The sequence below is a fragment of the Sphaeramia orbicularis genome, chromosome 10 (genome assembly GCF_902148855.1).
Source record: "Sphaeramia orbicularis chromosome 10, fSphaOr1.1, whole genome shotgun sequence".
Taxonomy (NCBI): Eukaryota; Metazoa; Chordata; class Actinopteri; order Kurtiformes; family Apogonidae; genus Sphaeramia; species Sphaeramia orbicularis.
The window spans coordinates 51,540,380-51,553,191 of record NC_043966.1 but is presented as its reverse complement, the minus strand read 5'-3'; the positions used below and the strand labels follow the sequence as shown (position 1 = coordinate 51,553,191).

Below are 12,812 nucleotides of genomic sequence, written 5' to 3'. Positions count from 1 at the left end.
GCAAAATACCCATGTGAATATAAAAAATAAAGGAGCTTGCAGGATTCCCCAAAAAACAGTAAAAAACTAAAACATGAACCTCCACCATATCTCCATTTGAATAAATACCTAAAAATATTGATAGAGTACTTTTAAATATCGATACAATACTTTTTAATATCAATACAGTATTGTGAAATGAAATATCGCGATATATTGCAGAACCGATATTTTCTTACACCCCTAGGAGGTGGTAGAAGACCACTCATTATTATATCCCTGAAATCGAGTTTCAGGGATATAATGGTTTTACCTCGACCGCCGCAGCTGCATCCACTGCCACTGCTGGATAGGGCTGTGTATCGGCAAGAATCTGGCAATGCAATCCAAATCATAATACTAGGATCACAATACAATATATCGCAGTATATCACAATACTGTTAACGAGGCGATATTTTTTTGTTTTGTTTCTTTTTTTAAAAGATTATTTCCTGAAAAATGTATAGTGCAGCGTTTGGATAAATAAAGTTCTGGTACAAAAACACTCAAATAAATAAATAAATAATGTTTTACAGACGTTACAGTTTGAGATTCTGCTTAAATATTTGTATTCTATTGTGAAAAGAATACATAGTGTTCAGTCCCTAAATCATTCAACATCACAATATTTTTGTGCATTCCCAATTTTAAAAAAAAAATAATTGCCTTTTTCAGACAGTAAAAAGTGCTTTTAGGATGCTTGAATTATCCATTATTCAACAAAACTGCATTATCAGTTTCAAAAAACTACATTTATGACCTGCAGTATCACATTACTACTTTTGTAGTACACAAACAACAGAACAAAATACCCATGAGAATACAGAAATAAAAGAGTTTGAAAAAGAAAAAAAAAAAAAAAAACTCTGCCATGTCGGCATTTGAATAAATACCTAAAAATATCGATACAATACTTTTTAATATTGATACAGTATAGTGAAGTGAAATATCGCGACATATTGCGATACCGATATTTTCTTACACCCCTGCTGCTGGATCCCCGCCACCACCAGATTGGTGTTTTGGCGATAACTCTGACAGATTTGGTTGGATTTCTTCTTCTTGATAACTAACATAGTGGACTGCTAGTGGAAGAACCTTATGGATTTCAGCTTCTGTATGAGTATTATAAGTCATCCACATGGGGGCGCTCTAGTTGAAAATCAGTTTTTTGGACATAAATCATCAATTATAGGCTGATTAAGATAAAATGTGGTTCATATTGATGCTCTTCCAAATGTCCAGGTTCTGTCTACCATTCAGAGTTCATATGGGCTCATTTTATTCACTAGGTGGAGTTTTATGGGGAAAAATGTGTTCTTTGACCATTATTCTGCCACTTTCAGGTCAACCATAAGGCACTACATATAATTTACTGTTCACTTCTACTTCCTTCTATGTTATATTGTGTGGGAATGTGGGGCTGGACATTTAAAACAACTGTAAATACTATAGTCCTCCTACAAAAATGAGCCATACGTATTATTAATAAGGCCGGTTACTATGAACATACTAATGACATGTTTATGAAATCCCATATTATGAAATTTAAAGATTTGGTTTACTATAAAATAATGCAAATAATGCATAAAGCCAAATTAAAGTGACTCCCTGTGTGTGTACAAAGGTTCTTCTCAACACGAGTCTAAATATGATTTGCGAGATGTTTGTAAAAATTTGTTGAACAAAAAGCTAGAAAAGAGACTAAAAGCAGATGTATATGTGTTGTTGGGGTTAAACTATGGAATGAGGCCAGCATGGATTTGAGAATGTGAAGCTCATTTTTGATATTTAAAAAAAAAAAAAAAAAAGGTACATAAGGCAGTTTTTGAAGGATACAATAGTTAAGATCTAGTAAGTAAATAATTTTTTTGACTCTACATTAAGTTACCATAAATTTGGTTGGTTAAGTTTTCTATTTTTCTGGTTTAGTTTCACATTTTTATGTTTTTGCTTGTTTATTTGGTTGTATTGTGATGTAGGCTGGCTGTTTAGCGGTGGGAGGTCAGTGAAATGAGGAAGGAGATGAGGCAGAAGATGGCGTGGTCCACAATTTTTAAAAATATTTTCAATAATACCCATTTCAAACAAAGTGCAGAGGCTAAAAAAAGTGCAAGTGCATACAGAGATTAGAGTGGCATCATCTTCTCCAGCAGCAGAACCACAACTGATGAAAATGGGCGCTTTTTATACTGTTCAACTAACTGGATAAAACCACTACAACTCCACAGGGGAGTTACAAATCTACATAAATTGTTAAAACTAATCTAAAACCTCCATAACTAAAACCCACAACCATAACCTATCTAAAACCCAAGCTATATATCTAAAAACTCTAAATCTAGACACCAAAGATAAATAAAAACCCATAAACCAATAAAAAACATCTCCTGGCTCCCCCACACATTTCCCTGCCTTGGTCCAGGCTGGAACCTTCTTAAGGCAGTTGTTCCTGTGGGGACTCTTTTCGTTGACGGACCTGGACACAAGGACAGGGTAAGTACAAACAATAACACACCATTCACTAAACACTTTAAAATCCACTCACACAGACACTAACCAAAGCTAAACGGAAATATTGCACATTTACATTGCACTCTATCTGTTTGTGATCTAATTTGTCTCCCTTTTCTCCAGGGCCAAGCAATCATCAATTAAAAATACACGTACCACTGGATGTAAAACTGAAAAGGAAAGACAATAAAATCAATAAACTACTTTTAAAACTAATCACATGCAATTATTCTGTTTGTGCAAATATGTTTGTTTAAAGTGCTGTGCTGTAAACTACATGTGCAAGTTAAAGTGCTTAAGTGAAAAAAGGTGCCTGTATTCATACTTAAGTGACAAACAGCTGTTTGTCACATGTATGCACTGGGTTTTTTTTTCCTCTTTCCTATACTGAATGCTGGGTAACTGAATGTGTTCTGTAGGACAGGCATTAATGGAAGCATTCTGCTTCTGCCTGGGCCTGTTCAGTCATTAACCTGTCGGTAATGTTTGTAATGTTGACACTGGTTGGATTATGTGATGACTGAATAAAGAATTTCATAATCAGTGTAGCTCAAATTGAGTTCATATTAAATGTCTCACAGTTCTCTTTCTTCATGCCACTACCTGCAGTTTATATGATGTCATATTTGGACACCAGGTGGTGTGTTTTTTCCAGATGGTTGGAGGATGTTTGACAATGTTCTGAAATATCAGGTGAACAGTTATGGGGATTTCTAAACAATGTCACATTTCATATTAAATCTATCCACAATCTACTTTCTGAATAACAGTTCAGTTGGTATCTTTTTACATTATGTTGTTTATTTTCTTTAATACACACATAACAGAGGATCGGGGGGATTTCAGGGATATACCCTAACTGTTGCCCCCTGACGGCATAAGCCTCGTTTATACTCCAGTAAAAGTACAGATACTGATGTAAAAAGGACGATAGTAGAAATAAACATACTGATTTCAACTTCTTCACTGCAGTAAAAGAGTGAAACGTCATCAGTCAGTTATTAAAGATCATTTCAACAGTTTGAGTGTAAAATGCACTGAACCTTTGTGTGTGTATAGTCAGAATAACCTGGAGCTGAACACACTCCAGTTAGTGCAGATGACAGTGGACTTCAGAGACATCCCCCTTTTCTGACATTTTTTATTATATCTTTAGAATTTACTAGAGAGACTATATATACCAGCAAAGAGTTCCTTGTATGTGTTTGCGTACTTGGATCTTTATTCAGGAAGCTGCGGCTCCAGTTTGGACCAGAACTAAGAGATCAGAGCACATGTTGTAAAGTCTGTACACCGGCTCCCAGTCAGCTACAGAATAGATGTTTGTAGAATATAAACCCAGTAGGGCTCTGAGGTCCACTGACCCAGGTACCAGTCCAGTCCAGAGTTCAGACTAAACATGGTGAAGCAGCTTTTAACTGTTCTGCTGCACACACCTGGAACAAGAAACCAACTGAACTGAAATCAGCCCCAAATGACCACATTTTTAAATGCAGGTTCAAAACCTTCCTCTTTTCATGTGCTTTTGAGTAAACTCCTTTCAATCTTGTCTTTTAAATGCAGTTTTCTTTTATTTTAATGTCTTGTTTTATTCTATTTTAATTTTAATGTTAATTTTCATGTATGATTTGAATATAATTAATGTCTTTCTTTGATTCTGTGAATGCATTTCAAAATCACATTTTATCTCTGATGAATTTAATGTTTTGGGTTTTTTTTTCCTTTTTTGATTTTAATGTAATTTCAATGTCTTTTTTTCTTCTGTGATTTTTTTATACCTTTGTAAAGCACTTTGAGTTACCCTGTGTATGAATAGTGCTATACAAATAAGCTTGCCTTGTCTAAAACCCATGGGGTTGGATCGATGACAGTGGATAAACACACCGGGTTAAAGACAGATTGGACTGAAAAAGACACTGTTTATTCCGTTTTCTAACATAAGATTTTAAATATTGCATTTATTTTTCTTATGAAATTTGAGTTTTTTTTCAGGATATTCACAGTGTTTTTCTCTAGATAGTTTGTAAATGTAAATAGTTTCAGAATTAAATGTTATTTGCACTAAAACAAAGAGAAAACTTTGGAGGTGTCATTATTTCTAGGCTTTTATTGTATCCCCTGAACTAAAAGGAGTTTGATTTGACCCCCTGTTGTAGAAGATTCCCAGGGTAACTACGGAGCCTCTGAACGTCCAAATGGGTCATATGTGATGAGCATGAAAAGATGAAGAACTGTATTTTCCCTCCGTTATTTCATCGGATGAATGGATCAGAAGTTTTGAACCCTTTTGTATCAGTAGATGCTTTGGACTGTTTGGGTCTTTAAGGGTTAAACACGGCTCAGTGTGTGTGTGTGTGTGTGTGTGTGTGTGTGTGTGTGTGTGTGTGTGTGTGTGTGTGTGTGTGTCCGCTGACAGATGCTCAGCTGCTTCCTGTCTGTCCCTGGTCCTCCTCCACGCAGACCACCGCCCTCATGCTCCGCCACCGGAGGAGGACACCGCGGCTGCATCCATCCGTGGGCCGGACAGGACCCTCCGTCTCCCGGCCTGCCTGAGCCGGACTAACGGTGAGCTTTCCCGGATCCACGCATGTGTCTGTCTGTCTGTCTGTCGGACCTGCAGACTCCCTGCAGCCTGTGTCCGGGTCTAACCTTCGGCGTGTCCATAAGTTACTGATGCTGCGTCCGGTGTCCGACCCCCGGGGGAAGGCGTCGGTGGGACCGGGCTGGGATCGACCTGGTGAGGATGAGGATGATGATGAAACGGTGAATCAGCGGTATCTGAGCAGACAGGAGGGACCTGACATGAGCCAGGCCGTCCTGTCTCCTCCGGATGCGCCATACTCCGTTTAGAAACACCGCACTTTACGCATTTGGACGGTGTAACGTGAAACCTCCTCCGAACTGAATGACACCGCACATGTCCTCCGAATGTCCGCAGCCCACAGGGAAGTCCGGCTCCATAGAAGCCACAAGGTACCATTTATTTATGTGCAGTAAAACTTTACCATCTGGCGTCCGGTTCCGTGCGTCGTCGCTCCTCTGCGGCTGAAGGTGAGCTCCGGTCCACCTGCACATGTTCTGCACCTGTTCTGCACATGTTCTCCACATGTTCTGCACATGTTCTGCACCTGTTCTGCACCTGTTCTGCACATGTTCTCCACATGTTCTGCACATGTTCTGCACATGTTCTCCACATGTTCTGCACCTGTTCTGCACATGTTCTGCACCAGCCCAACTGAAGAGCACCAAAGCACAGGCAGAGGAGCAGCCCTGAGCAGGGCTTCCTGAAGTTCAGATGATTTAGACCAGGGATGGAAGGACAGGAACATTTCATATCACAGTTATTGTGACTAAAATTATCATGGGTATCATTATTATCTCGATATTGCTACCTCCACCAGGAGGTGCTGTGATCACTTTGCTTTGTGTGTTTGTTTGTTTGTTTGTTAGTTAGTTAGTTTGTTTGTTAGCAACTTTACAGGAAAACTATTCCAACCATCTTTACCAAACTGTCCCCACAGATAGGCCTAGGCCCTGGGACCAACCCATTCCATTTTGGGCCAAGTAGGCCAAAGTTCAAGGTCACAAAATCTATAATTTTCCTATCTCTCATCATTGAGCAATTTTCCAAAATTCATAAAAAGTTCAAAAGGACTCCGATTAGCCTCCAACTGGATCCACCCGTAGCTTAGAACAATATCTTGTATCTGGCACAAAATGGTCCACATCCACTGTGGAATGTGGACTCTGTGGACATTTACATTGAACACTGAAAACCCCATTTACCACACATTTAAAATTAGAACTCAACAAATATTGTTTGGAATTGAATATAATTGGACAGACACATGACTGGTACCGAGCTTCAACTTTTTCTGCTGAATGGAACAACCTGGAAACTGTTGAATTTAAACAGAAATAGTCGATCCACACATGCACACTGTTCAGGGTGCTTAGTGGAGGTTTGTGTTCTCTGAAATTGTGCTCAAAATGTTCAAAAACTACTTATACACACACTGAAATAATTCAACCAAGTTGTATTTTAAAAAATAATAATACAATAAAATAATTGGCACAATGTACCTTCTCTTGGCAGAAACATTCAATATTAACCCTTAGTGGTCTGAGCCTATTTTGGCCATTTTTCAGTACTTTTGATTTTGCCTTTATATACTATATAAACTAATGTTTACTATACCCGTGTTTGGGATCTTTTTTTTCAGCACAACTTCATCTATATCATCTGTCTATTATGTTTATTTATGCTTTTATTTACATTTTATTGTGAAAGGATAGTTTGTAAATACAAATATATTCATCGTGTAATGTTATTTGTTTCACTTACATCTTTTTCACATAATTTTTCAAGAAGAAAATCAGTAGTTGTCATTATTTGTGGGTTATTATGTTATTATTACCTCCGCCAGGAGGTATTATGATCGCTTTACTTTGTGTGTGTGCGTGTTTGTTTGTTTGTTTGTTAGCAAGATAACTCAAAAAGTTAGGGATGGATTTTCATGAAATTTTCAGGAAATGTTGATACTGGCACAAGGAAGAAATGATTAAATTTTGGTGGTGATCGGGGGGGGCACAGGGGCCCACTGATCTGCCTTGGCGGAGGTCTGCGCTCTCTGAGTGCTTTTCTTGTTGTTGTTGAGGTCACATTGGTCTGTATGTGGAACCTGAACTAAAATGACTTAGACAGCCTTTGACTGTTCATATCTTCGGTGTAATGTTTGTGCTTTCATCCCACGGACCCTTTGGCGGGCCGGATTTGGTCCACGGGCCGCATGTTTGACACTCCTGGATTAGAGTGTGTGGAAACTGAGGAGCTAGTGTTTCTTTTTAAAATCTAAATGTGCATGGAACATACAGTAGAACGTTTCTGCCTGTATCTGGTCATGTCTGTCACAATGCCAATTAGTAACATCTGCCAAACAAAAAAACAAAACAAAACAAAAAACAAGATGTCACCAAAAGGCCTGGGTGAAAACTGGGACATTTTCTCAAATACAATAACAATGAAACTCTAGATCACAGGTGTCAAACATATGGCCTGTGGGCCAAAACCGGCCCATCAAGGGGTCCAATCTGGCCCGTGGGATGAATCTGTGAATTACAGAAATTACACTGAAGAAATTAACAATCAATGAAGTTAAAATCATTTTAGTTCAGGATCCACATACAGACCAGTATGATCTTAAGTGGCTCAGACCAGTAAAATACTATCATAGTAACATGCAAATAATGACAACTCCAAATTTTACTCATTTTAGTGCAAAAAAAGTTAAATGTTTATATTTACAAACTATCCTTTCACAAATAATGTGAATTACCTGAAGAAATAAGAACAGCATGAAATTTCTCAAAAGAAGTAAGAGCAGTTGTACCTATATTCTGCCTGTTACTAAATGTTTGTGTGTTTTTAGATCCACTGTGATCTGTTCGTTGTAATAATGCACATGTGGAAATGATGAACATGTGAAAATTGCAATTTTGTTTTTAAGACATTTCAGGTTGTTCATGTTATTCACATTTTTAAGGAAACTTTGTAGACATTTTCATAACGTCATTTCTAGGGGTGTGTATCGGCAAGAATCTAGCGATACTATACAAATCACAATACTAGGATCATGATATATCACGATACTGTTAAAAAGGCAATTTCTTCACTGGTTTCTTTTTTTTTTATGATTATTTCCTTGAAGAAGTGAATTACACCAGAAATATGCCTAAATTCTCAACACATTTTTATTTGATCACAACAGGATCTAATGTTATATCACAAAATGTTCCTGTGTTCTAACTTAAATTCTGTTTTACAGACTTTACAGTTTCAGATCCTGTTCAAATGTTCATATTCTATTAGTTCAGAACTAACATCAGAAAAGTATTTGAGTTCAATCCCAACAAAGGAACTAACATTATTGAATAAAAGAGTGTTAAATAATAATAAATAAAAAAGAAAAACAAAAAAACAAAAATGAACCACCATAATATCTGCATTTGAATAAATACCTAAAAATATCAATACAGTACTTTTTAATATCGATACAGTATTGTGAAATGAAATATCACGATATATTGCAGAACCGATATTTTCTAACACCCCTAGTCATTTAACTTTTTTCACTGTTATTATTTTACTGGTCCGGCCCACTTCAGATCACATTGGGCTGAATGTGGCTCCTGAACTAAAGTGAGTTTGACAGCCCTCCTTTAGATGTAGATTTAGATTATACTTAAAAGGCTGATATAGACACATGTCCACTACTGTTACATCACATATTCTTTTTATGGCCTTTTTGGGTAATTGGACGAGTGGAGTTTTTGTCCATTCCTGTTGTTTCTTAGACTTAAGCGGCTCAACAGTTCGTTGTCTGATTCTCCTATTCATGACATTTATACATTTTCAGTAGGAGACTGATGTGGACTGCCTTCCAGTCCAGGACACGCTCTTTGGACCTGCCTGTGGATTTGTTTGACCACTACAGTGACACTGTTTTTCAGACCATCTGAGATGACCCCAGAGAACTCAGTGCTCTTTCTTTTTATTGTCGTTGTCATTAGTCCGCTCCGTACCCCCATAGTATTATCAGTAGGATGGAAACCGGCCCAGCCCTGGGTAGTAAATGTGTCAGTAGGTTTTCTCTAACTCACACAGTGACTCTTTGAACAGATCCTCTACCTCCATGGTTCCCGCTGGTATTCTCCGTCTGGGTACAAGTCTAGAACAAATATTATTATTATAGTTAATAGTGCATTTACATATATGAGTCTGAACAAATATTATTATTATAGTTAATAGTGCATTTACATATATGAGTCTGAACAAATATTATTATTAAAGTTAATAGTGCATTTACATATATGAGTCTGAACAAATATTATTATTAAAGTTAATAGTGCATTTACATATATGAGTCTGAACAAATATTATTATTAAAGTTAATAGTGCATTTACATATATGAGTCTGAACAAATATTATTATTAAAGTTAATAGTGCCTTTACATATTTTAGTCCTTTTTAGGTTTAATTTATATTTATATTGATTATGTTTTTATATCTTCTTTTCTACAAGTGATACTGAAATTTTGTAAACAGTTCCATAAAATTGAGTTCTTAAGCTAAAAAATTTGCCTATCTGAGAAATGGTTGGTGAAACTTTAATTTATGACACTGATGTTCACATTGGCTTGATCAGGCCTTGAATTATTACCTCCACCAGGAGGTATTGTGATCGCTGTCTTTGTGTGTTTGCGGGTTTATTTGTTTGTTTGTTTGTTAGCAAGATAAGTCAAAAAGTTATGGACGGATTTTCATGAAATTTTCAGGAAATGTTGATACTGGCTCAAGGAAGAAATGATAAAATTTTGATGGTGATCAGGGGTGGGGGGGCCACGGGGGCCCACTGATCTGCCTTGCTGGAAGTCTGCGCTCTCTGAGTGCTCTTCTTGTTTTTTACTGAAATCACATAATTTTGCTGGAAATAGTGTGTTTGCAAAATGTATAATGTAGCACTTCAGATATTCATATATTTTGGTTGAAACTATGTATTATCTGATGCAATACTGGATCTAATTTATAGTCAGCTTTTGAATTTGACCATCTGACCATCCAACACACTGTAGGTGTTTTTTACTGCATTATAACAGTAAATTCTTTTTACAAGGACAGTAGCAGCCACACCCTCTACTTCCTGTGACTCCCCTGACGTAATGAGTGATACCCAGTAATATGCTGAACACACATCCCTACTCCTCCATCACTGTATCCATCATTTTTTATTGAACAGAAAGCGTTGGCGATGCTAAGCCACACCCGGCCATCATAAAGCAGATGCACACACACACACACACACACACACACACACACACACACACACACACACACACACGTCACAGGGAGGCTGATCTGCTGAGGTCATGATAATGCTGACTCATGTCTTTACATCTCTCAGCTGTTCACCTTTGTAAAGCAGTGTGTGAGGCAGATGCAGTTACTGTGTGTAGGTGTGCAGTATCACACCAAACTGCTTCTTATCCTTTGATTCTCACATTTTGGACACATCACCGTTACGTGCATGAAGTCATACAATTCACATTAGGGATGTAACCATATAAAAATTTCGTATCACAGTTATTGTGACTGAAATTATCATGGTGGTCATTATTATCGTGGTATTGTTGAAATTGTGCTCAAAATGTTCAAAAAGTACTTATACACACACAGAAATACTTTAACCAAGTTGTATTTTGAAAAAACAAAACAAAACAAAAAAAAATAAAATAAAATAATTGGCACAATGTACTTTCTCTTGGCAGAAATATTCAAATATTAAATATTAACCCTTAGGGGTCTGAGCCTATTTTGGCTGTTTTTATCTATCTATCTATCTATCTATCTATCTATCTATCTATCTATCTATCTATCTATCTATCTATCTATCTATCTATCTATCTATCTATCTATCTATCTATCTATCTATCTATCTATCTATCTATCTACTTTATGTTGCTTAAAACTACTTTGTGCTCTGTGTGTTTAATTTTATTAGTGTGCGTTCTTTCTGTTCTGTCTTCTTGTATCTAGCCACATTTCAGCGGTTCAATAGACTCAGTGATTCACAAAGCGATTCAGCGAGCCGGCAATTCGTGAACGATTCAGAATCGATTCAGTGACTCTGCTCTACTTGGCCACTCTGTCATTCAACAGTTCACTACCTTGGCTCAGTCCGGCAACTAGTCTTGTGGTACAATCAGAGATGTTGCCGTGGAGACGACCTGCTGCACGCTTTCGTCACACAGCACTTCCACCTCCGACTGAATGAGTGATTCTGACCAATTTATGTGATAATAAACAAAATATCAGCAGTGCTGCTGAATAAATTCAGTTGCGTTTGTGAATTGATTCAACTTGTTGACTTATATAAATCAATTCTTTTGAGCGATTCATTAGTGAATTGCCCATCACTAGTCTGTATGCAGTGATTGCAGTTTTCATAGTGGGGCTTTGTCACATATGTGCTGATAATATCTATATTATTACTATATTATTATATAGGACAATATAAAATATTATATGTATTTATATTACATATGCATATGTGCTTTTGTTAGTTTTTTGTTTGTTTTGTTTTTGCTTTGTTTTTTTTTGTTTTTTTTTTAGTTTTTATTAATATCTGGTATTAATATCTGGTAGGATAAGTTGTAAATGGGTATTATCATATTAGTGTAAATAGGAAAAAAGATGTGTGATATTGTTATACTATTATTATTATTATTATTATTATTATTATTATTATTATTATTATTATATTGTTATTCATACAAAATAATAATTGCTATATAGTGATCATAAGGAATAGAAATTGGGGGTAGAAGTACATAAGTTTTTACTTCTTCCTGCTCCTGTTTGAGCATGTCTAATTTCATTTCATTTGTTTTATTATTATTATTATTATTATTATTATTATTATTATTATTATTATTATTATTATTAATAATTTATTAATTTATTAATTTATTAATTGTTGTTTGTTTGCATATCAATCATTTATGTACCAGTACTTATATTTTTTTGGTTGATTTTTGTTTTGATTTCACTGTCTACATGCTTGAAAATGAAGAGTTCATTCATTCATTCATTTATTCGTTCGTTCATTCATTCATTCATTCATTCAAGGGACAGGAGAGCCATATGTCACATGGTTTGTAAACCACTGTTTTGAAGTCAGTAGTTTGGGATTATTATGTAACTAAAGCACTACAGATGTAATTGAATTGCCCTTACGACTGCTGCCGTATGTCATTGTCCACTCTGACACCTCCACACGACCAGTGTAGACACGCTGTTACTGTATCTGTCACACAAAGAACAGAACAGTGTGGACTAGGACTTAATTAGTAGCTGCTGTCCTCCCGTTTCACTGCCAGAGAAAGAGAAGAAGTAATCTGAGTATATATGGATGTGTTCACTCAGAGCAGCTGACCCACATGACGTTTGTGTACATGTAGTATTTATGTGACTGACGTCTTCCTCTGGTTAAAAAAACAAAAACAAAAACAAAAAAACAGGAAATGTTTTTGCTGTGGTCCAGAATAAAAAGCTGGGTCTCTCCAAACTCATTCAAATTTGATGTTGACAGTTCCAGACATGGTGATGCGATGTGAAAGCCTCCTGCTGACAGTAAAGCCAAGTTAAAGGTACAGATTTCAGAGAAGGTGAGGGCTGTGGTCATGGCCAGACAAGATTTAAAACAGATGAGACTCTTGGGT

The 12,812-nt window shown here is 36.5% G+C and overlaps 1 protein-coding gene across 1 annotated transcript in view; it reads left to right on the top strand.

Moving 5' to 3' along the window:
- Positions 1–4,991: 4,991 nt before the first annotated feature.
- Positions 4,992–12,812, top strand: part of rell2 (RELT like 2) — a 25,762-nt gene continuing 17,941 nt past the window's right edge. Inside the window, exon 1 of the mRNA XM_030146454.1 lies at positions 4,992–5,098. The gene's annotated coding sequence lies outside the window, so the exon portion shown is untranslated. The remainder of the gene's footprint in view (positions 5,099–12,812) is intronic.